Source organism: Struthio camelus, chromosome 1 (assembly GCF_040807025.1).
Source record: "Struthio camelus isolate bStrCam1 chromosome 1, bStrCam1.hap1, whole genome shotgun sequence".
Taxonomy (NCBI): domain Eukaryota; kingdom Metazoa; phylum Chordata; class Aves; order Struthioniformes; family Struthionidae; genus Struthio; species Struthio camelus.
The window spans coordinates 101,383,931-101,408,242 of record NC_090942.1 but is presented as its reverse complement, the minus strand read 5'-3'; the positions used below and the strand labels follow the sequence as shown (position 1 = coordinate 101,408,242).

Here is a 24,312-nt window from a genome sequence, read left to right as displayed (position 1 = left end):
CTGGCGGTCTCCTTTATTGTGTGCCTCCAAGAGAGGAAGAAAATACTTACATGTGCACTTGCATTTATTATTCACCTGTATGGCCACAGAAGAGCACATACAGGACTATCAGCTCAAATTTGCATGATACAAACCTACTTTTGTAACGCTTGTATGAGACGCATACTCTAAAGCTCCTTATGTGTGGCGCGCTGTTGAATTCAACTAAATTATTTGGATGCCTGTTAGACTACAGAAACATTTTACCTAGGAGTGCTATTTGACTCTCTACCTCTTGAAATTGCTAGATCAAGTCTGAATGTCCACCGTTGAGAGAGCCCACAGCTTAGCTGAAACAGGACCCCGAGTTCCACGATTGCTAGCTATGGAAGGTCTGTCTAAGACATCGTAATATGCTTCCTCCATTCTTTAAAGGCTGACTCTAGGCCCACACCCAAAATAGTTTGGGAAGGAGACGGTAAGTCAGCACGTGGCTTATTGTGTGTTTATGTTCAAAATTCAATGAAATATGCCTGTGTTTGGGTAAAGAAACCATTTTATTCTCAGAATCGCAGTGACTTCTTCCAGAGGAAGCTTGCACTCTAAGCGCTGTCAAAGAGGCTTTCCTCTAACTTCTTTTTTTTTTTTTTTTGGGGGGGGGGGAGAGGTAGAGGTAGAGCAAATGGCCTTATTTTCAATTATATATAAAGCACAAGTGGGAAGGGTTGTTGAAGAGGAAAAGTGAAACAGATGGCTATCTTTTCCATTGTGGAGTAAGTACATTGAAATGACCTTCTGTGTAGCCTAAGAAGCAACATAAAACATTGCTCTTTGGGAAAGGCTCTTATTGGAGAAAATATTCCTTATATTGTGTGTTTATTTGTGATATTGTTACTCTGGATTATTACCTATATATTAACTACCTCAGATCAACATTTAGGAAATTAGGTATCAGCATCCGATTTGGTCGTGCAGGAGCAAGTTATTTGTGATATACTTTTCCATTTTGTCCAAAGGCTAAACAGACCCACTACCCAGAACTTTACCAGAATGAGGTGAGTTGGTTAGGAGTAATTAATGACAAAATACTGAAAACAGTGGATGTTCTTGCACTTCTTCCTGTTTTGAGGTTGTAATCATCGTGATAAATTGCATGAAAAGGACACACTTTAGAGTGGAAACAGTTTTGGCATTTGTCAGCAACTGAAATTAGACACCCTCCTCACAAATATGGTTAGAATTTGAAATTCAACATAGCTATTTTCACACGGTTTAACCAAAAAGCATCAGTCCATCCCAGTTTGGTGAAAAACAGGAAATAGAACCGTGGCTCCTTTAGTAAATGATGCATCCCATGGTTTATAGTCAAAACTATGACTTTAAATAGGGGAAGAGGTCTAGTGCTGTGAAAGGGAGAGTGCTATTCTTATGTTTGAAAATAAAGGATTTGTCAGTAGCTTAGGGAAGGAGAAAGACTCAACCAGTTAAAGGGACTGGATTTAGCAGTTTCATGCTGTAGGCTCCAGTGAACGAAAGCGTCCTGAGGCCATCTGATGAAAGTACGCAATTCAAAATGAGGTCTCTTGGGAAGGATAAGAGAGACTCTAAATTTGGAGGTACACTGGAAAATAGTGAGAGTTATGTATTGTAGAGATGGAGACAGTTGTTTGTTTTGAGGCTGAGAAATTTTTGATCTGCAGAGGATTCAGAATGAAATGTTTTCAGCCTGAACAAGAAACTTACAGGGAATAAAATCCTCTGGAGACAATCAGCAGCATAACGGACGGGTGAACACTAAGAATGCAGCAGTGGCTTTCTGGGTTTATAGTTCTGGTAGTGTGCTGATAAATCTCTCCAGAAGCAAGTCGTTGTTGTACAGTATCAGTTTTGACTGACTCTAGAAGCAAAATCTAATATAGGACTGGATGTGAGCTTGTTCAGTATTTTGGGCAGCCTCGAAGGGAGAGGATAGATCTTGGATTTCTTTCTTTGGGCTTAGCTCTTAGCTCAATCTTTCTAGGCTTGATATTAGTGTAGGGGGAGAAAAGGTACATTATGAGTGCTTAATCTTTTTTTGTCTTGAAAATATCTGTTGCCTTCTACAGAATGCAATAATTAGTAACCTTAGCAGTGCCTATATTAAGCATTCGTAAATGATAACTCACAATTACCACGAAGATCCTAAAGTTTGTATGTATCTGTAGTATATGTGGAATTGGAAGGTTTACACTCATTTTTTAGAAAGGAGATGTATGGCAGTAACCCAACATGGTAAATATCTATATTCCCTTTCTGTGATGAGGTAGCCGACTGTATCAAGGAAGTTGCCACAGAACATGGAGCTGAGGCAGTAGCTGACCAAGGAAAGATTAAAACACTGCTGACACCCAAACAGGGGATGTCACCAAGTTTCCAGATGCAAGGCCATTACTATGATTTACATATCTAAAGGACTTTTCTGGTTCTCAATGAGCCTTGCAGGATGAATTTTTCTTTTTTTTCTTGTGGTTGCCTAAAATGGTAACAAGCCTCATTTATACAAATCTTCTGACAAAACATTCTTAGCAACTCCCAGCAGTCTCAACCAAGCCTCTGCAATCTGCTGTGCATGAATGGATACCTCAAGGGAAACAAAATTTCAGCCTGATCAAACTGAAAGCCATTTCAGAGTTTGAATTTCTCCTTTCTTGCACCTCAAGAAATCAAAAAGCCCTCTGGAACCGTTTCTCCTTGTCTTTAAAGCTATGCCACTAAAAGGAGATTTCCAGGAACTGCCTTGGCTGTGTCTTAGAAAAAGGGTTTTAAAACTGAATATTGCGTTTTCAACTGTAATTGGAGAAAGCACAAATTTAACAGGCAGTTGACACAAGGTTCCAGTACATTACATTTGATAAAACCATGTCTCTCATTTACTTAAGGACTCATTTAGGTCAGGCGGCATTTGCAACACCACGCATGTTGCCAGTAAGTTCTATTTTTCTAAGCCTGAAAAATGCATGTTTTTCTCTAACCCACCAAAGGTGAAATAAACTGCACAGCTGACAATGAAATCAGGCCTCAATGACTACTTTCTCTATCACTACCCAAATTACAGTATTGCTTTTAAAAATGATGTCATTTCTGAGGCTAAATAGTAGAATGGAAACCCCCATGCAAAGAACAGGCGATAGAGACACTGATTGTAGTCTTGAAAAGTACAGGTGTTTCTATAAGGTGTAAACGACATTTCTGATTGAAGTGGGAATTTATTTTTAATCATGAATCTTCTCTGAATTGCTGGGGAAAGCAACTGTAGCAGAAATGCTTTGAGGGGAGCTTGTGCATGGTTCTGCTAAAGTGGAGTCTGCTCTTATTCTAATCTCATGAATATATCAGAGAAGTAGAATTGTGCTTCGAATCTGAGCACTTGGGTCTCCACTTAGATTGCAGGTGCAGACCTGATGCTACTTGAGTGGTAAGCATAAATGAACAATAATGCTGCTGAAGAAAGGTTGGTGTAAAATTGCTACCAGAAGAGATTTAGGCCTTTCAAACCCAGCTCAAATGCTGCAGAGCTCTTTTGGCTCTCATTAGGTTCATTTTGTACTGCACGATAAAATTAATAACCTAATCAGTCTCATTTGTGCATTGTAGATAACGTCCTGAACTTCACTGTTTTATCTTAAACCACTGTTAAGCACAATGCTATCTCATTAACTGCTCCTGAAATTATGGCTCTTATTACATGCCAGGGTTGTAAGTGGGGCTTCCTGTGGGGAAACCACAGATTTTTTTTCCGAACACTACAAAACCTTATTATCAAGGACTATGAACAGAGGTAGCAAGAGAAAACTACTTATCTTAGTAATTCTGCACTGTCAAAATTTCCACTGAAAGCTAAAACTTCACACTTGTACAGCTTTGGGTGGGTTTTTTTGGTGTAGACTGATGTAAGATAGCTGAGCAGAGTCTCTGCATGACTAGCAAAGAGCAAATAGAAAAAATGTTACCTCATCTAAAGCCTGCTGAAGTCAAGTATGGCCTTTCCATTGACTTCAATGTACTTTATTTTGCATTCAGAGAGCTGCTGCATTCTGAGAGAGACATAATCTCTAGTGGTGTTCTTTCAATAGCCACAAGAAGAATGACTTTCCTGTTAAGGTTTACTGTAATTCACTTGCTGTTTTTCCTATTTTTTGTAGCTCTTCTTTAACCCACTTGCGCAAAGCATGTGTGCAAATATTTTTCCCTGGGCAGCTAAAGACCTGATCCTGCAACTATTCCTTACATGAGTCTTCCTAGTGAAGTCAGCAGGCCCCACTCTGTGCTTGGAAGCAAGCTTGCCGCTCTGTTGACTTTGTTTGACCAAAGTGCACAAAGAATTTGCTAATGAGATAGTGTCCCTAAGATACTAAACCGGTGCTTTTAAAATTTACTTGGGACTATCACAAGCATGTCTGTGTGGCTCGTTGAAACATAGCGTAGAAAAGCCAGTAATGTAAATGTTGCCTGTAGTCCTGGGGAAACATCCCCAAATAGCACAAATCTCTTCCTACAATGACAAGGCTGAGCTAATAAACCCAACTCCTCAACCAAGCTCATTCAGTAGAGTGATTAAACTGCCTCCAGATCTGCAATGCGTCCTTCACCCTGCTTAGCCATCATAGTGGGCTTTCTAACCCTTTGCCTCCTGCTTATGTTCTGGCTAGCAGAATGCCAGAAGTTTATTGTCTCTGTTGTGATGAGTTAAACTTTGCTTCGAGTGAAGTATTCTCAAGCACAAGTTTGAATGCTCATGTACTGGCAGCTTCGAGCCAAACACCACCTGCAGTATGTTGAGTGACTGGTGTAGCAGGTGATAAATTGTCATAACTCAGCTGCTGTCTCTGCATTTGAACTCTTAGCCTCTTCCACCACTTCCCCAAGCTTGTGTTATCACTGCATGCTTCATGTTGGCTCTTAACTGGGCTTTGGCCTAATACCTCTTTAAAAGCTGCTGCAGACCTGGGCTAGGCTCTCCGCTTGTGGGTGTTTATTGGAAGTCAGGGTTAGTTGTGCATGGGGCTGCTCCCACCTCCTTTTGCTATGACAATGCAGGCAAAATCATTTGACTCCCTTGTTTTCTCCTCTAACATATTTCCTGCATTTTATCCCTTTAGGACAGTTGCCGGGGGCAGCAGAGGAGCCACAGCACTAGGAGCATTTATTGACACAAAGTCTGCAAAGTCAGAGACAGTGAGGAGGAAATAAAAAATGCACGAGCCTGCCTCAGCCTAATCTCTGTGGTTGCATGTATGTACCAACCAGCCAAGGTATCTTTGCAGTGCAGCTGTATACTAGTGAGACCTCTTAGATCCGATTAGTGTACGTGTAGGGTAAGATGAAGACTTGAAGTAATCACAGTGAAGCTAACCTTTGAAAGGTGGTCAGTGGTGCACTGGAGTAGTGAATTTGATCTGAATCATTCATCTACTAAACTTTTCAACTGTGTTGTGGTTGCATCTCTCTATTTAAAGATAGACCTGCTAAGTAGATAAAAAAACTTGTCTCGCCAGTCAGTGCTGCTGAAATATCATTTTCTTATTGTTTCCTGTTCAACAGTGGATTTGGGTGCAGCAAAGTGTGTGCTAATTTCTTTGTAGTACAAACTGCCAGTGACTTGCTAGCGTTTGCAGAAAGTAAGAGCACAGGTGTGTGGAGAATGGTTTTCCTGTCCCGTAAAGTGCTATAGAGCTATAAAGTGATTGTTTCTACACTGGCATAAACATTTTGATATTTCTCGGAGGCCAGAGAAAGCACTGCAGGTATTTAAGGTATTTTCTTGGGACAGGAGAGTCTCTGTGAACTGGGCAGGACAGGGACCAAGCTTCTATCTCCACGTGATAGCTGGAAACTGTAGCCGTGGGTCCTGTTAGGTGTTGTGGGCTGCCTTATTCTGCCATGAACAAATCGTGCACCCTCACCGGGAGCAAGTTTTCCCAACAGAAGTGCCATGACACGTTCCACTAAACTTCCTGGCTAACAGGCAGACGGTCTCTAGGAGGTATGGCTGTCACTGAAGAACTCATCAGCAATAAGCAAGGTATCTTGCTACTAGTTCAAATTTATAAACCAGGAGAATAGTCCTATGATTTCTCTTTTTGCTTTGTTTCTAATCTAGGGTACTACAGTCTTTCTATTCAGGTTTTGTTCTTAAGAATTCTTATTTGACATTCTTATTCAACGACTTTAAAAGCCTGCTTTTCTCTTTTATGAAAAAGTGCTACTTAGGAGTATTTTTGTCGTCTGTTTTTTTCGTAAGTGCGTAGCTCCCATTTCCGTAGTTGATGCTCAGAAAGCAAAGAGTCACCCCACCTACTATTGTTGATGCCAATAAATTCTTAGTATGCTGCTTAGTCAGTACCTTATTTGTAATATTGTTCAGGGATGCAGAAAATATTTGCACAAGTGGCCCTTCTTTTGTGATCTAAAGAAAAAAATTACATAGTACTGTTTAAAGGTGACAGGCAAGTGTGTTTTGATGGCTGTTTAGAAACTTCTGTTCAGAGGCTGATTTAACTGATGGATGAAAAACACACGTCCTTCTGCAGCACCACTGATGTACAGTTTAGGTTCAGCTGCCTGTGTCAGATATGACCCGGTGGAGCAAAGACATTATGACTGGGATGGGAGCGAGGTACACTAAAACAGCCAGCAATGCTATCCCTCTGTATAAACACTGCAGAAAGAAATGGCATGTCTGTCCTTAAAACCGCTTACAGTTTTAGCAGAAAGTGTTCTAAAACTATGGAGCTTGTGGAGTACTCTTTAGGTCACATTCTGCAGCTTCTGAAAAGAAAGACTTTCCTGAACGCTGTTCAGAGGCTTGACTTCATTCGCTTCAAGCAGAGGAGGTAGGTAGAGCAAGCTATTTCCACTGAAGGCCCTTACCTGAACCTCCTCAATAGAGAGGCTGCATGTTATTAAGCAGTTAGGTAGTTAAGTATATGTTATTAATACTATGGAGAGAATTAATGCTGTGGAGAGAATAGAAGATAATATTGCAACCTCGAGGTTAAAAAAAAAAAATTCCCAGCAGCTCTGCAGGAAACTTAAAAATGAAGTGAGACAAGCAAGGCAATGCTGCTAGTGTTAATATCTGATCTCCGTGCAATGAGCTTTCTTCTCTGTGCACGACTAGACGTGTGCTTAAAACTGTTTGTCTTTGCTCTGAGATATAACAGCCTGGATAAAGTATTGGTTTTATGCTTCACTCCACCCCTTATTTTAGGGGTATGGCACCATGCTAAAATGGACTGCAGAGCTTAAAATATTTTTTATAATACTTGGAAAACATTCTCCATTTTAGCTGAACAATCACAACCTGGGTATTGTAGCTACCTGGGGGGAAAAAAATGTGGTAAGAGCTGACCATTTTGGTTTGTGGCTTCCTCGTCCTGAATGCTTTTATTCTGTGTTCGAAACACACATCCTGACTTTACATCCTGGGACAGTCCACAAAGGGTCATTTTGAAATACAGAGATTGAAGGTTTTGCCTGCCATAGCAACAGTTTTCCTGGAGTTGTGCTACAAATCATTAGCAGTAATAAGACTGCAGAACGTAAAGAAAAGCTGGAATTTTCTCCATATATGTGGAAGATTGCTTTTCTTTTAAGCTTTATTAATATTCAAGAAGCATCTAATATTTTGCACTGATAACACTTTCGTACAAACCTGTGCAGCATTTGATTGACATCTAAACACCAGAATTCCTTTCTCCTTAGACAGAGGCTAAGGAAGCTCCTTTAAAGAAGCTGTTGATAGCTTTTTGTTTTTTTTTTTAAACTATGAGAAGAAAATTCTAACTGAGGCCATTTGTAGCTCACAGAAGGTTCCTATTTCACTGTTTAAGCATGTATAATTGGATGCATGATTCATATGCTAATGCTGTGACTCGAAGCTAACTTCTTTTCCCTGCTATCATATAATGGAATTCTGTATTTTAACATCCCCATCCTTTCAGCTTAGGCAGTGCTGAAATGCAGAGAGAGAAGCTACACTGAAATGAATCTGTACTGAAGTGATTTTTAAGGCTTGATACAAAAGACTTCTTACAGGACTGTTGTGTGTATCCTTGAAGCATATCAAAGCACTTTATAAACCGAAATCAATAAATGCTATGCCTCACGCACAACATGGTCATATACTCTACATTGAATTGGAGTCCATTGAGATATAGAGTATACCTCTTATTCAGCAGCAGCTCTGCGAGATTGTTTAAGGTCATGATGGAAGCATGCTACCCAATAAGGAATGTAGGTTGACTTCTACTGAGTAGATTGTAATAACACACAATTTCCTCCATACACTGGCATTTTTTTTCTTTTTTTGCAAGTAGTGCTATTTTTTTTTAAAATTCTGTATACACACAGAATCTTGGCTTTGCATTTCCTCTGAGCAGCATCGTATTTGCAAGTTCGGAATAGAGCTCAGGTGACTGGCTGACAGCACTGATTCACATGTCCGATTTAAGTACAGGAGGAATCTATGCATTTAAAGCTGAATACATCTAGGTTTTGAGGAAGGGGCATTATACTAGTATTTTGAAAATTTTGTGGGGATGGGGGGAGAAGAATGTTCTAGTCCCTAGCTAGTAGGGTTCCCCAAAATGTCATGCCTCCCTAGCTTCTCCCCTGCACTGATTCACAAGGTATAGCTGTAACTGCAGTGGAGCATGTGATGGGAACCAGTTGGGCAAGTCTGTCCTACCCCATGAGAGACTTGACAGCAGCAGCAGGAGAAAGAACAGAAGCTTGTCCAAATGCATGAGCCTTTAGGAGCACGCCTTATTCGGAGGTGGAGCAGAGAGCATGGAATTCTTTAAAACGTTGAAAATGCTGACCAAAAACTGAGATGACGCCTACACAATTACCACTTCTAACAGCAGATTGTTTTTATCAGTGGTCAGAGAGGTCCTGTGATCCTTTAACACTGTACTGCAGGGTTATTTTGTGCAGACTAGCCATATCCCTCACTCCCCTCACCAGCGCACTGAGGCTGACAGTTAATTGGCAGCTGCCTTGCTCTAACAGAGATATGAAGATGTTTGTTATCCTGGAGTGGGATCAATAATTGTTCTGCTCTCCTTCCGAAGTCTGTGATTTCTGGCAAACTTAGTGACTTTTCTGCTATCTTAAACCAAGCCATGGTTTAATTAGAGGATTTTAAAACAGTCAACGCATTCATCTGTCCTCTGTGAAGACTTTTTTGCGGTGATAAGCTGAGCAGCCAGAACTTCAGATCCTTTCGGCAGACACCTGTGTTAATTTGGAGAGCTCTTCAAGTGCTGCTTTCCTTTTAGGCCAAGTCTGTTTTGTTCTCATCTTTCTGCCTTTGATCACAGAACCAGCCCTGTGCTGTCAGCGGGAGCTGGAGTCTTTTCCCAGTGCCAGTGAATTCTCTCATCCTTTTTTTGTCTGCATTTCCTCCTCCCTTCTCCGTTCAAAGGGTGCCTTATCTGGAGACAGCAGAGCATGCAGTGAAAACAAACCAATATATAGGTACAGTAAACATCAGTCAGGTCAAGGTACATAATTCGGTTTATCACAGCAGAGCACCATTTCCGAAACAGCCTGGAATTTCGCTTTCTGTACCCTAAACACCTATCTGAAAACACGGTTTCTATCTGGAGAAAAGTGCTGGGTTTTGTATTGCTTCTTTAGGCTGACCCATAAAAGTGGAGTGCATGCAGTGCCAAAGCCACTTCTTTATGCCATATTCAGTTCTTTCTCAAGGTGAATATTCTAGCTGAGAAAGAAACTGTGGAAATACAAATTGAGGCAGTGCGTTCCTAAGTCTCCATGCATACCTTTGAGTGATGCATTTTGAAGCTGAACTCTTTGGTGCTCAGGAAATTCCTCGGGTTATTGATGCTTGAGCTTAACGATGATCCTGTTACATCAAAGGTTGAATGGAAGTGTGGGCCTTGCTGGAAAGGGGCAACTGGGGAATACCACAGAGAAAAGGTAAGAAGATTTAAGATGAGGCAGAGGTAAGGAATAGAGAAAAAGATGAAAGAGAAAGACATAGAAGAACTGAAATCATTTAAGTAAAGGACAAATAATGAAGATGCTTTCCCTAATGAGTGATCTCCCATCACTGGCCTAAGCTGGCTGATTTGAGCTGGGACCTGGCAACCACCCACGTGTGAGGAAGAGGATCACAGAGTGGGAAGAAGAGCTAACAGCGCTGCAGTGTTGTCTTCTCATCAAATCCTGTACTGGCATATTTGGAGAAGGCACACGTGCTCCAGCTGTGGGCTCGCGCAGCTGAGGAAGTCTTAGTTCTCCTCTGTCTGTGGTCCGCTGTGGGCTACCTTTCCACTAGAGATGAAGAAACTTGCTCGCAGGCCTCTGAAGAATAAAGCCCTGACTAGGTTTGTTGCTCAATTAAGAAAGCAGTAAATGTAAAATTACTATTATTATTATTATTATTTGTGGCAAGACTAGCCTAAAAAACACTGCAGTTTACTGCTACCTTAGTGGTGTCAGTGCCACTGTTTGGGGTTTTATTGTTATTGTGGGCTAGATCCAGTTTGTAGTATGGGTTAATCCCTTTTTTAAGAAACTTTTTTTTAATTATAAATTCAGGTTACGTCATATAACACTGACTTCACAGCAACTCCCAGTGCCAGACTCAATAGAGAGACATGAAAAAATGAATGCTAGTTGTGGAAAGCTATAGACTTTTAAAGGACAACTGGAAAAGGATAGCTCTGCATAGTACTGCATCATTTATTATACCACTTTTATGTAAGTGTGCCAACTTGTTTGATTTATATGTATGTATATTTGGACTTATTTTCCGCCTGTTACCCCAGAACTTGCGTCTGTCTTGTGGAACCTCTGAGGCTCTTTATAGGGCGTGTGATCTTCCACCACCTGCCTGAGTTACAGTGAGCGCACTGCAACAAAAGCCCAAATGCTCCTTCTCCAGAAGAGAACAAAGGTGCGTGTGCTTGGAGTTTTGTTCTGGAGACCAGAAAGGAGGCTTGTATTCACATGGGTTTCCCAGGATGCGTCCTCACTCTTCGCTTGGAAACTTTATCTGAATGTGACCGACTTTTCAGGGTGTTCATCTGAGATTCTGACAGCCTAATAGGTGTAAGAGGTGTTACTGGATTGTCCAGGGTGGTTTTGATGTGCCTTCAATGTGTCAGACTTACTATATGGCTGCCATAGGCCGTACTATACTGGTGGCTGGCCCCCAGAGGCAATGTGTTTGGGCTTTGTCAGACCTGGTGTCATTCTGCTGCCCAACACATTGCTGCCAAGGAAACTGTAGACAGTAGCATGGTGAGCCACCTTCTGTGGCGCTCACGAAGGAAGGATCACGTTAGCCTTCCAGAAGAGCATAGGAATCCTACATGTTCTCTGACCCGTTTTCGTCTTTTACCATGACCGACTAATCTAAAGTTCTTGGTTGAGCTGATTGAGAAATAATATGAGTATTGTCCAGCCACCTTGGAGGGAAGAAGGTCTGACAATTTAAGGAGATGAAGGGTGAATGTGGAAAAAGCTCTTACAGATATCATCCTGGGCGAAGCAAACACTATTTCTCAGAAGTAACCTGCAATAGTTAGTGCAAAGAGCACCATCTACTGATGCAGAAGAAAATGAACCATTTGCATACGAGGCCTTTTCCTCCATCCCTGCTCCAGTCAAGCTGTTGGAGGTTTTCTGAATGCAGCTGTTAATGTGGATTTTGGCTGTCCGTTGCAAGATGTTTTGACTATTGGCTCCCCTTTCTAATGGTGCTGATAGGGAGTCTGGCGTGTTTTATCAGTATGTAGTCTGTTCTGTCTCTCAGTGATGCCACCAAAGAAGGGACCTAGTTGGTGTCCTAAATGTGTGTGGACACTGCCTGCTGAATAGATCAGTTGCCTGACTAGCCCTTATCATCATGGCATTTTGTTTCTGTACCAGCTTAGAAAAGCATATTGAGCTCTCACAGGCTGTCAGTGTCCCTTTCCAATGCCGGGGCACCTCAGCCTCCTCGTTGAAACTGAGTGACTCGTGACAACCTTACCAGCTGGTTTTATGCGCTCTATGCTGGAAATACTCTGCAAACTTCAGGGGCTTAATACTGACATGGCTTCTGGGTCACAACGATCCTTCTGCTGTCAACTCTCAGGCAGCCCAGCACTGAGATCTCCTTAGAAATTTGGCATTGTCTTAAAATGAGGAAAGTCTTTACAGAGCACTCATCGCCTCTCTAGCTCTAGGGCAGCCTGACTTTCCCCCTCTGTTATGGAAGAGTAGCTGTTACTTTTCACTTTTGTGACTTCATCTCTGACTGACTCTCCACCATTCAGGGCCTCTTTTCCAGAGCCAGAATTGGTATCAAGTTGAATTATTCAAAATCCATAATTATTGAATTAAAAGCATTTGTCTGAGTACTCTTTTTTTTCTCGGAAGAGGGTAAGCACATCATCCATATATGAACAAGGAGCATTACCTTGTTTCGTGTTCTACAGAAGTACAAAGCTAGCTCTTTTGTTGTACACCAGCACCACTTAGTGCTGATATGCTCCATAGGTCACTAACGGAAAAATAACTTTATACATGATGATATCTAACTTTTAAGTGAAGCCCAAAGCCTGTGAGGCTTTGTGTTATAGATTAACTTGTAGTATCTCATAACGGTTCCTTATTATGCCTTTTCTCCCTCTCCCAACCACCCTCAAATTTATACTGCCAGCAGCAGCAATACCAACTGTAGCAGTACGTCTCTCAGGCATACCACTGGTGCACTAGGAAGTAAGGTATGACTCATTTCTTGGCCACCCGTTGCCAGTCAACTCCAAAACTACAGATCTAGCAAATGTAGGAGTTACATATTTAAGGATTCTGGGTGTTCTACATATCTCAATTTCCGTGATCTCTAATGGATATGGACAGGTTGACTATAGTCAGGACATAAACAAAAGAGAGAAGATCTTAGACTGGTTAACGCTGTTGGGGCAAAAAAACCAAAAGTGAGCCTCTGGGCTTCTCCGGGTAGAGAAGTGCTACGAGTTTGGGGTTTTTTTTCCTCTCCAATAATCAGCTGATATAGTAAAGAGGGGTTTTTCTTCTTACAAACCTTGTTGTATAGGAACAGAATGATTTGTTGGGTTCAGTTTAATGCAAATGATTAGAAAGAGAGAGACTTTTTTTCTCCTGCTTATAATTATTCCCGATTCTATTGATCTGATTTTTTTTCAAACCTTCAAACCTCCCTTCAATTTAGAACCTTGATAATATCAAGCATGTTGTCCCCCAGGGCGAAAGAGTGGAAAAGGGACAAGAGAAGCTATTCTAGATATGTTCTGCCCCCTGTGTTGGGGGAATGTACTCTGTCTTACCTTGCTCTGATTCATAAACAAACATCAGCAAAAGGAAGTTGGCAAGACTTTTACATCCTTAGCCAATGCCAGCTGAGATTTCTGTCACCGTGTATATTTAAATATGACACTTTGAATACAAGCTCAAGATGTTTCATAAATGATTATTTCCTTCACGAGATGATTCATAAATGATTATTTCCTTCATTGTCACAGATAGCATCTGGTGGCTGCTTCTTGACCAAGTGCAGAGCAGCTAATATTTGTTTGCAGGCAGTAGTCCCAAAGCAAGACTGAAAGAGCGCACGCAGACAGCCCAGAGGTAAGTGGAGCTCTACTACATAAACCTTGGGAACGGAAAGTATAAGTTGTGGTACAAAAGGCTGTGAGTGTTTGGACAAGGTCCAAGTGTTTTAATGCAAATATTTGACTGCAAATAATCTCCAATATCCTCTTGAAAATTCCCCTTGCCCTGGTGCTCATATCTGTGACAGTTTTGTCACAGTGGTAAAGCCTGCCAGACAAAGGCCTCATTTCTTTGCTTTATTTAGGCCAGATTCTTATTTCATTGTGAGACTTCATTGCAACTTCCTGCTTGCTTAGCGAGTCTATGGAAAAAAGTTTTTTGTTCCTTTTGTTTTGTTTTGTTCACTGAAGAAAATCAAACGGACAATTGGCGAGAGATTTCATAGCCAAAAAAACTCGGTATTTTACAACAAACTATACGTGGGACTAGAAACTGGTCTGTAGATTAGATGAAAGAATTTGTGATCGGTGTTGTTTTTTGCAGTGAGCAATGCAGCTGCTGTGCTTGTTCACTCTTACTAGCAGGAAATCATGATACAGTTTAAGGTAGAAACTGTTTTGTTACCCTAAAAACTGTAGGTAGGTTAAAAACAAAATAAGATGCTTGTTTGGGATTTTTTCCTTTGTGTCTGAAGTTCATGTCTTTTCTTTAGGTATGAAGCTCAGGCAGGTCTTGCGGCAGAGATTATGCTTTAGGTGCAGAAACATGAAATAGTCTGCTTCGTGACACTATTTATTATGCAGAATTTCAAGGTCTGGTCTTGAAATGCAAGGTAGGATATACCTCAGAAGATATAACATTCAATGAAGTAAAGCTAATCAGAACTACAAAAGTGTTTGAGTTGTTGGTATGTCATTGGCTGCATCCTGGTGAGTCTGCAAGCCTTAAAATTTTATCTCAAAACCTGAGTTTTCTGTAGAAAATATTTCTCTTGCATTGTAATTCTGGTCCTGAGAAGTCACGGGAACAAGTAGCATAGTGAGACTTCATGTGTTGTCTTGGTTTCAGTGTTACTCGTTTGTTTAGTTCTAAATTCTAATACTTTTACAAATGTTGTCATGTGTATCTATGGTCAAAAAAGCCATCTAGATAAAATGAGCCCTTTCTCCAGGAATTCCTGGTTGCTGCCACACGTGGAAGTTTGTGGAAGATCGGGTCCTTTAATAGCATCCCTGCGCGGCCTGTGCTGGGGCAGAGGGTTTGGGGGGGGGCAATAGTGAGGGCCCTGATGCAGGAAGGGACCCGTCTGAAGTCAGCAGATGATCATTAGCAGTAAGAGGGAGATAGTCCGCCGGTGCCTATCCATGTTTTGTGGGAGCACTGGCACCTTAATTAGCCCATGTACTCCACCAGGCATTCAGGAACTGCCAGCTTTTTCTGTCCTGCAGCAGGGAGTTAACAGCAAAGGAAAGAAACAGCCTTGATCTCTGCCCTGGTACATCCATGGTGGGGATGATTTGACCATCCCACAGGAGCCTGGGCTCCCCTAACAGTGCCGAGAGCTCCGCGACAGCGTGGGCAGTGGCCTGGCTGCACTGGTGCTGCAGAGCTGTGCTCTACCTGGGATGAGTTTTTAATGCCGTGCAGCCTGTTCTCGCTCTCACAGCTCCCATGCAGCCTTTGGCAGAGGGTAGAGGCAGCAACAGCTTATTTCCTGTCTGACAGAGCCATTTGCTTCTTATGCTTAGCGCAAATGACCTTCATATATGTGCGTGTCCCCTGCAATTGCATTCTTTCGAGATGTCAGATTTCATATTTACCATGGTAAGGTTAAAATGTGTTTGCTTCTACATGGATTATCATAAATTTACTTTATACTGAAGCCCAGATACAATGGGGTAAAAAGTGAAATTAAAAAAAACTTCTTTTGCTTCTCTCTCCTGCTTAAAATTAGCTATGCTATAAAACTAGTTTTCCCAAATGGGGAGCAGAACCATTTGTCTGAGTGCACGGTGTACTCATGCAGCAACCGTGCAGCAAGGGCCGCACACCTCTGCCTTGGCATTGTTACTGCTGGGAGCAAACCCCAAGGAGGATGGCTTTGGGACTGCCGCGTTACGTGAAGGCTGAGGACGCTAACGTTCAGTCCTTGGTGCAGGACTGCCCAAGGCCATGTAGAAAATCTTTCTCTCAATTCAGCATGTTCAAAATGAGGACGTGAATGACAATATGCACCTTTCTCTATTTGAGTAACTTGCCTAAAAACTCATCATTAGAATTGGTAACAACATTTACTTTGAGACTTTTCCGCCAAAGAGTCACTTCAAACAAAATCTAAACCTTTCATTAAATACGATGTTGACATTTCATTTTGGGAAAGCTTGATCAAATATGTCTGGAAAACTGTCCTGCTTTACCACCATTTTGCCGTATACTTTCTGCTTGAAAAACTATGAGATAAATAATGCTTACTTTCCTGAACCTCATTTTAAACGGTGAACTTTTTGTCCCCTTTAGGGTTTGGCTATTTGAAACCTTGAACTTACTTGAAGGACCAAAAATATATTGTAACTACAACTAGTCAGACTAATGTGCCTTTACAACCCTTAGCAGAATAGAAACCCTCATTTCAACCCTTTGGCTGCTCCTGTAACAACTGAACGATTTTTTTTTTTTTTTTAAGAAGAAGGATTTGGGAAGACAGCAAATCAAATGCTCTTTTCAATGTATTATTGAAGCAAGTGTTTGTTACTTGGAATGGGACCACAGGGGAAAATGAGAAGGCTACATGAAATAAGAACTGAAGAGATAAGTGGATGTAAAATGAAAGTAATACATAAAGTTAGAGGGAGGTAGAAAAATATGTAGGAGGGAGCACTGCTCAGGGGCAACAAAAGATATGCAGCCAAACAGTGAGCAGCACCAGTTACCTGGATGAAATGGGATACTTCTAGAATTTAAAAAAAAAAAAAAAAGGAGGATCCAAAAGTGAAGGGGAAAAAAAGATTTGTATCACTATTGAAAAGAGATGTGAAGAGACACAGGAAAAGAAAAGGGTGATGAATTGAACAGGAAAGGTAAGTCTTCTGTTGCTGCTTTAAGCAGGCTCAGGCAAGCTCTCCAAGAGCTGGAACATTTTATTGCCTTGAGGCTCACAGTAGCTAGCAGGTACTGTATAAATAGCTGGTTAGCCCCTACGTGACTTGCTGAAGACTTCAGTGAACTGGTGTCAGCTGCCTCCTCACTGCTCAAAGTGCTACCTGTCTCTGCATGGTAATTCTTCTCAACAAGCCTGGCTCTACTAACTGAGAGTAACCCAGCGGAAGATGCTTTTATTAGGGCATTACTTAATATGGCAAGTGGTCAAATTCCAGAGAACGGCTTTGGGATTTTTCCTGGGTGCGAACAATATCTCAGAAATCAAGAAGGGATTTGTAAGGCTGGATTCGGTGTGACGTGTTGAACACGGCGAGGCAGTTTAGAGGATTTAGATAACGGTTAAGAAGATAAATGCCAAAGGTACGAGAAAAGTTCATTGACCTTTCATGATAGCCAATCCTTCTTAGTAGCACTGCTGCATAGTGAATAATCTGATTTTGTGGTTGCCTGACCTGCTGCTAAGCCCATTTAAACCTTTGTTTTTCAAGGCAATATGATTCACCTCTTCAAATCTTAATTCAATCCTCTATTTGTATCCCCTATTTCAGCTCTACAGGAAATAAGTGACGCTGAAGCCTACATTTAAGTTTCCTGCACAGATTAAAGGCTAGCTAATCATTTCGTATGGACTGCTTATAACCATAGCTAAGCAGACCTTCTGCTATTGAAAACAACATGTCGCTGAAGATATATCCTGGCAAATTAACTTCTTTCTGAGGGTCTTGACAGCGTGGTCCCTGGGGGGACAGGCTCCAGCTCAGTACCTCTGCATAAATTCAGCTGGTATCTTTCGCCTTAGTCTTTCTCCTGATTTAGTTCAGAGAAGAGAGTGAGAAATCAGCCCACGTTTAACGATCAGGAAGGAAACAACTGTAAGAGCTCCAAGTAAGGCAAGCTTGGGCTTATTACCCAGGAGCTGCATAAAAGACTTAGGGAGCTGCCTGATGGGTATGTAAGCTAACTGTTGGAGGAGAGGTCAGGAATATTCGTACAGAGGATTGCCATGGTAATTCTAGGCTAAAAAAGGACTGGGTTCAAAAATCCTTCAGTACTGGGGGTGATGAGAACAACATATGAATCCCACTCCCTGCTTCACTCATGCTTTCTTTTTGCATGACCATTCATAATGAAGAAGTAAACTGGCTTGAGGCTTTTAATCTTTTAAACAGATTAAAAGAGAAACCATCAAGGGTGTGCAAGGTTCAGGAGTATTGGTAATAGGATACCGATAGACCTTCATCTGGACGGTTTGAGCAGGGCATAAGAGAGCAAACAAATATCCCCTGCAGTGGGCTGTTTTGCATTCAGAAAAGGTGGGATCTGATCTGCTGGAATAACATATGGCGGGGTAGGTATTATAATTTCATTTGAACTCACTCAACCATTAAGAGCTCTCTTCATTTAGCCAGTGCTGCCAACCCAGGGCCTAAGGTAGTGCTGTATGTTATTGCCGTTACAGTTCCTTAGCTGCTCTGCTGTTCTTGGCTCTAGTGCTTGGATGGGTACTGTGATACCGGGAGAGGGAGCATGAAGAGCAAACTGCTGCTTATACCACTAAGCGATTTTGGTAGGAAACAGAGTCACACTTGCAGAATGCTGCGGGGGAGCTTGGTTTTACTTCTACAGTTTGTCTGAAGCCTGAGCACCCATGGAAAGGGACTTCTGCACAGAGAGGGCAGGGGATACATAAAAATCACATAAATACTAAATGTGCAGTTAAAATGGCAGCACTAGATAAACCCTGGGCATGGTGCAAATCAACAGCCCAAGCTGTGACACTCCTGGGACAATGCTTAGAGGTTCTCTGGCTGATGAAGGCTGAAGGAAATGGCTGGTTTGCCTAATCTGCTTCCTATCTATCTGCTTTGGAGGAAATACTTGCCTTAGAGCTGGTAATCTAGATAGGTAAGTACAAGGATTTTAATATTTAAGGTAGGTACCCCAATCCATTTTTTTTTTCCTCTTTTACCCCTTCTCGTGAAAGGCTGTCCGCAGAAGAAGTGAAAATCTGGACAACTTCTCTGTGCATGTTCCTGTGTTTTGAATATTTAGCTTCTGTAAAGTAAACTAGTTCAAAATAGAATCAGTCAGGTATATGTGGGGTTTTTGTTTTGTTTTGTTTTTCCTCACTTCAGGCAGAAACAGTTCAAGTGGGAGAACACCGTAAGACTGAAAGTGACTGTGGGAAACACTTGGTTTTGTTGACTCCCTATTTAATAGTCTTGAGGCTAAGTTTTAAGCTTTGGTGCAAAATAACTTTATTTCAAAGTTTTTGTTACTTTGCACTAAAAATTACTAATGTTTTCAGGAAGCTTCCTTGGACTGCCAAACGAAAAGGATGTTCTCCCCATATTTGCTTAGATTTTCACATCACCACGAGTTTTCTGAAGGTCTTCGCATACTAAAAATCAGCTTTTTACAGAGGGTAGTAAAATGCAGTTCCATGCAGAACAGTAGGTTCCCAGTCTAGCAATAGCAGATCGCCGTACATGTTAACTTCAAATCTTCCCACATGTAAGAGAGAGGCTGACAAAACTCCTATTTCACTGTAGAAATGGAAATTAGGCAGATCTATAAGAACTGTCTATCTCATTGTCAATTAACTGTATCGCACTAATAAACTGGAGATCACAACTAATGCGGAGAGAGGACCACGCTGAGTTTTGTAGGTGTTGTCAGTGAGACTCTGCACACTTCGATCACAGGAAATAAAGTGATTCACAACCATTCAAAGTGATTTCACATCAAAAGGGAATCTGTTCCCTGATTTTAGTCATCAACAGTCAATAGAAAACGTTCCCGTTTGCATTCTTTAGGATTTGGAACTGGACTCAAAACTTTCCAACCGTTGTCCAAAAACTTAAAATACTTCTTAAAATACAATCTTAAAATACTATTTCTCTTCAAGCTTTGGTGGAGCCTTTGCATAGCAAGGTTAAAAAGAGAAAGCTAAGTAATAGAGAAAACTGAGGTAAGGTGTCAATCAATAGTTTAGGGTTATGTTGAGTGACTTGCAATGGTCAACTGTCTGAACTTCCTTCCAGTTTCCCTGTTTGCATGGTCAGAATGGCACTGCAAAACAGCTTTTCCACACTGACGGTTTAAGATACAACCTTAATTATATGGAGTACTTCTTTAGCATTTAGGTAACAAGGATGGAAAGAGAGAACGAAGCGTGATGATCTGTTCATGAAGCGTGGTGATCTGAGAACACTCCTGGGGTGTCTCTTTGTTCCGATTATCAGGATTTCAGCAAAGTGGAACACAATAGAAGAGAAAAGGTGACAAATTCAGAAGAGAAGAAAGGACATGTAGCAAGAACATGATGAATACGGAGTTTATTTGTTAATTCATCAAATCCTGCACTCCGTGCAACTGGTCACCTCCATGTGTTCTAGCAGCAATCTAATTTTTATGTAATTTTTCACCTGCCAGGGAGATGCAGGTGAGACACATTTAAAAACACATTTTAGACCAAAAAAGCAGCTGCACTTAGTAACAGTCTACTGGTTTTTTTAGCTCAGCATAGTGTTGTTCATGTCCACCAGAGGGACTCAAATATTTTGTGAAGACTTTGTATTATATCATCCTTTATTTTTCAGAATATTCTGGGCCAAAATAAATGACTTGCATTTCGTCATGACTAAGAACAGATGTTGGTAGGTGCTTTGCCTCAGAATTTCTGGGATCTTACGTTGATCATGACATGAGGAAAGGAATTGCTGAGGAAATTAAGCTACATATGTCGCTGTGCAAATAGCCATTGCTCATATTTAATTGGGTAGGATTACAAGTCCCAAATGACCTTCATTAGCATAACGCTATTTTCACGATACTGTCAGGGATCAGGAACTTCTCCAAAGAACATGCAGACTGCATTCATCAAAGCACCACAACAGCAATTCTCACTTCAGGAAAAACTTCCAATTTACATAACTAGTCCTGACTCATGATGCAGGTTCTATAAACCTCTTTGTCGATCTAAAAGGTGCCCGCTATTCAAATGATTAAGCCCCTGTGGGTAGAGATCCATTACTCTGAATGGAGAGGCCATAAAAACATCAGTACCTCTGACATAAACCTGATGTATTATGTAATAATGTTTCAAGTAGAACTTGGCGCTCCATTTATCAGGATCGTCTGTAGTTGGATTTTGCACAGGTTATGAATGAAACCCTGGATGCTTCAGTCACACCACAGATAAAAAAATGGCATAGTAAAGAGGCTGAGAGAGCTGGATTCCAGCTGTAATCACTCTTTCAAGCCAAACACTCCCAAAGATTAGGGGAGGAGGCTGGATGTGAATATCTGCTTTAGGATAATGCTGAGCATCTTCTTACTGATGGCAAGTTGAGCTGTTTGCTGTGGGAGCTGCCAAAGTAAACATAAAAAGGCAGGTTTCTTACCTAACTCTCAACTTGGATAATTCAGTTCATTTTAGCAGCTTTGACATTTCACCAGCTGCTGTTCTTGGCCACTGAATTTCCCTACCTGCAGATCAAAATTATGACTGGGAAAATGAGAAGTTAAAATCCATCAGGATGCACATTTGGAAGGAAAGGAGACACAGGGTAGAAAACTGGATGGAAAGGGGGAAAGAGCCAGGATTCAGGGAAGTCTAAGTTTCAAGACAAAATGCAAATCAGTCAGTATAACTGAAAGTAATATTGCTTGCTGCTCTCTTTTTCTCACGGTAATCCTTGCGTGCGTTAACAGGTTCAGTGAATTAGTAAGTAAAGAGTTAAGACTTCTCGACCAGGAGCTGGAGCAAGCGCAACTGTGCTGAGCAGGTGCTTGGGGTTTAGTTCCACTTTTGTGGAGGAACAGCGCTGCTTCCTGATAGCACTACTATACACCCACGACTAGAGGACGCTATTGCACCAAAACAGGAGCAACAAATGGGAGCGTGGGGAAACCTGGGAACCGTTCATGGTCATACTGGATGTCAGCCTACAGATAAACGCAGCATTTCAGTATCTACAGCTACTGTTGCAGGTCTGAAAATATGAGATTATGGTGAATTTAGCTTGTATACATTGGCTGCTAGACAACTGCATTTTCTCTCTTGTACAAGCAACCCAAGTTTTAGCTATGTAGTGGGAAGAAGAACCTTTAAATGTAGGTTAGCAAAATCCTACCATATGCATATGTTCCATTGCTGCTTGCTTCCAGGTGGCATTAGGCATGCTGCCTGGCACGTGCAGAGTCCCTTATGCCTTGGCTGGAGGTTCTTCACTTCCAGGAAGGCTATGCTGCTCAGAAGTTTGCTGTCAAACTTGTATTTCCCATCATCTTTAGGGATGTTGGCTTTAGTTACAGCTGGTACCTGCCCAGATGATAAGGTTAATTTTTTTCTGGGTGTCATTTAGGCACTGCATGTGCCAGTAGACTTCAAATCCAGCCTGAGAGAGAGACTTGAAATCAAACGTACAGGCAAGCTGTGCAGACAAGCCATATTTAACATAGGCTGTGCTAGGAGACTGCTTTATGGTGATACAGTCTGTAGAGATACAAAGCACACATATCACATAAAAGGTTCGTGTTTATTCTTCTTCTCTAGATTTCATTTATCGTTTCAAAATGAGTTCTAGGTTTTCATTTTAGCTTAAACAATCAATCGCATGCTATTGTAATTACTTATCAGCGTTACTGTCTAAAACTACTTTAAAAATAGCTTTGATTAGAAGCCTAAAATGTCTACTTGTTATGATTGTGAAAGCAGCGCTGTTAGTATTGTATACGGAATATTGCTTTCCCCGCAGCGCTTGTCTGCCTGAAGAGCAACCTGGAAGCAGGCAGAGACTAAAGAGCCTTTTGCAAGTTTATCTGGCAGCTGGCTGCAGAATAGACCTAAGAACATATTAATCTTTCTGCAGAACAGGTATAGTTCAATTTACCCCTTTTATGTTTATGGGCAAAACAAGCACTACATTCTTATGCAGGAGACATTGAGGCAGTTGACAGAGGACAGATGGAGCATTTCAGGTAACTCATGAAAACTGGCATGGAGATTGAGATTTAAAAGTAAACTCTTGCATTTGTAATCAAGATGGTTTTATTTCCTAAAGGAAATCAAGATTTATTTTTTTCTCCTTTTTCAATCAGTACACTTTTCCAAGAGTTGAACATAATCATTAATGTTAATCTGAAATCTTTATGGAATAACAAATGTAAACTTTTATCTTATGATATTTAATTGCAGATGTCATGCTTCCATTTTTAATTGCTTTTCATTTGTTTATAAGGTTCTGCAGATCACTTTAATGATTTTTGATTTATTTGTCAATTAATTGTTGTTGGTTTGCATGCTCCCTTATTACATCTGCAAATTACTTTGTAGTGGGTGACTGCGGAGGACTGCTGCAGAAGCTTCTGCTTGCATTTCTTTTTCAGAAAAAGAAGGTGGTGAAATGAAGTCAAGCATCCAGCAAAAATTAAAAGCTTGTGCATATTAAATTTGGAAAGCAGTTTGTGACTATAATTTTAGCTGTTATAATAGAATTGAATTAATGCCCTAGAAATATTGTATTTGGTATTTTGAAGAATATAGAAATTGCTTGCCATCAGGGATGCTGCAGATCCACGTCCAGAATCCCAGATGCTGGACTCTCGTGGTTAATGCAGAATGTGTTTTATTCTCCATATTAGGAAAACAGAAAATGTGGATGGCATCTTTAAACGGTTTGACACAATAGCTCAGACAGAGGTAAACTGCTCACTTGCCCCACTCTGAAAGGGCTTCCAAGAAAAGGCACGGCCTGTCATAGGAGCAAGGACACAATATGCAATTATACAGTAGGAAGAAGTTGCCTGGGAGGCCGCATTGCCTTTTGAACTGTTAAATGAAGTTTTTAATTACTGAAGGGCTGTGCCTGCAGATGGTCAATACTTGGTGTTCCAAGAGCTGATAAAAACACTTGCTGTGACCCATAAAACTGTAGGGTTTCTCTGATCTTGCAAACAGCCTGCAAAAAAAATGTTACCATTTATTTTCTTAGAAGGTGAGAAAGAATCTGCATCCTATTGATAGTCTGTACGTCATTTAATTTGATTATTTCTGATGTTTAACTTCCTCCAATATTCAGTAAAGATGTTCTGAACTACAGAACAGGAGATAACAGGTGGGAAAGGGCAGCTGTTCAAAACTCACACAAAAAATATATATAAAATTGCAAAAATCTTGAAACTCATTAATGTTCTCAGAAATAGCTGGAGGTTCTCCAAGCAGAATCATAATCCACAAACAGTGACCTTGAAGCAGGTGCTCTTATCCACAAGTCAATTTTAATAAACATCAGTTCTCCTTAAGAGGGAGACAGACCATCTGAGCATTATTAAATAGATTACAAAGCCACTCAGAAGTCTTGTTGTAGTACTCGAAACTATGAGAGGGTTACCAAATTTCAGATTTGTCTTACAAACCTGATAGTCTGGTCAAGATAATGAGCTTTTTGCGTATAACTGGGACAAATGCAGGTGCCCAGCCGAGTTTCTGGAAGCTAAATTGTATCTCATGTCCTGAAGTGTAGAATGTATCAATATTGTTGTTTTTATAAAGAAATGTCGATTTTTCCTACTATGAAT

General features: G+C 41.0%; 1 long non-coding RNA gene across 1 annotated transcript; it reads left to right on the top strand.

Annotated features, from left to right (window-relative positions):
• The first annotated feature begins 45 nt into the window (after window positions 1–45).
• LOC138061049 (uncharacterized) lies at window positions 46–23,994 on the top strand. Its single transcript, XR_011134658.1, has 3 exons — window positions 46–457; window positions 13,539–13,644; window positions 14,282–23,994. It is a non-coding gene; the product is annotated as an uncharacterized lncRNA (long non-coding RNA).
• The last annotated feature ends 318 nt before the right edge of the window (window positions 23,995–24,312 follow it).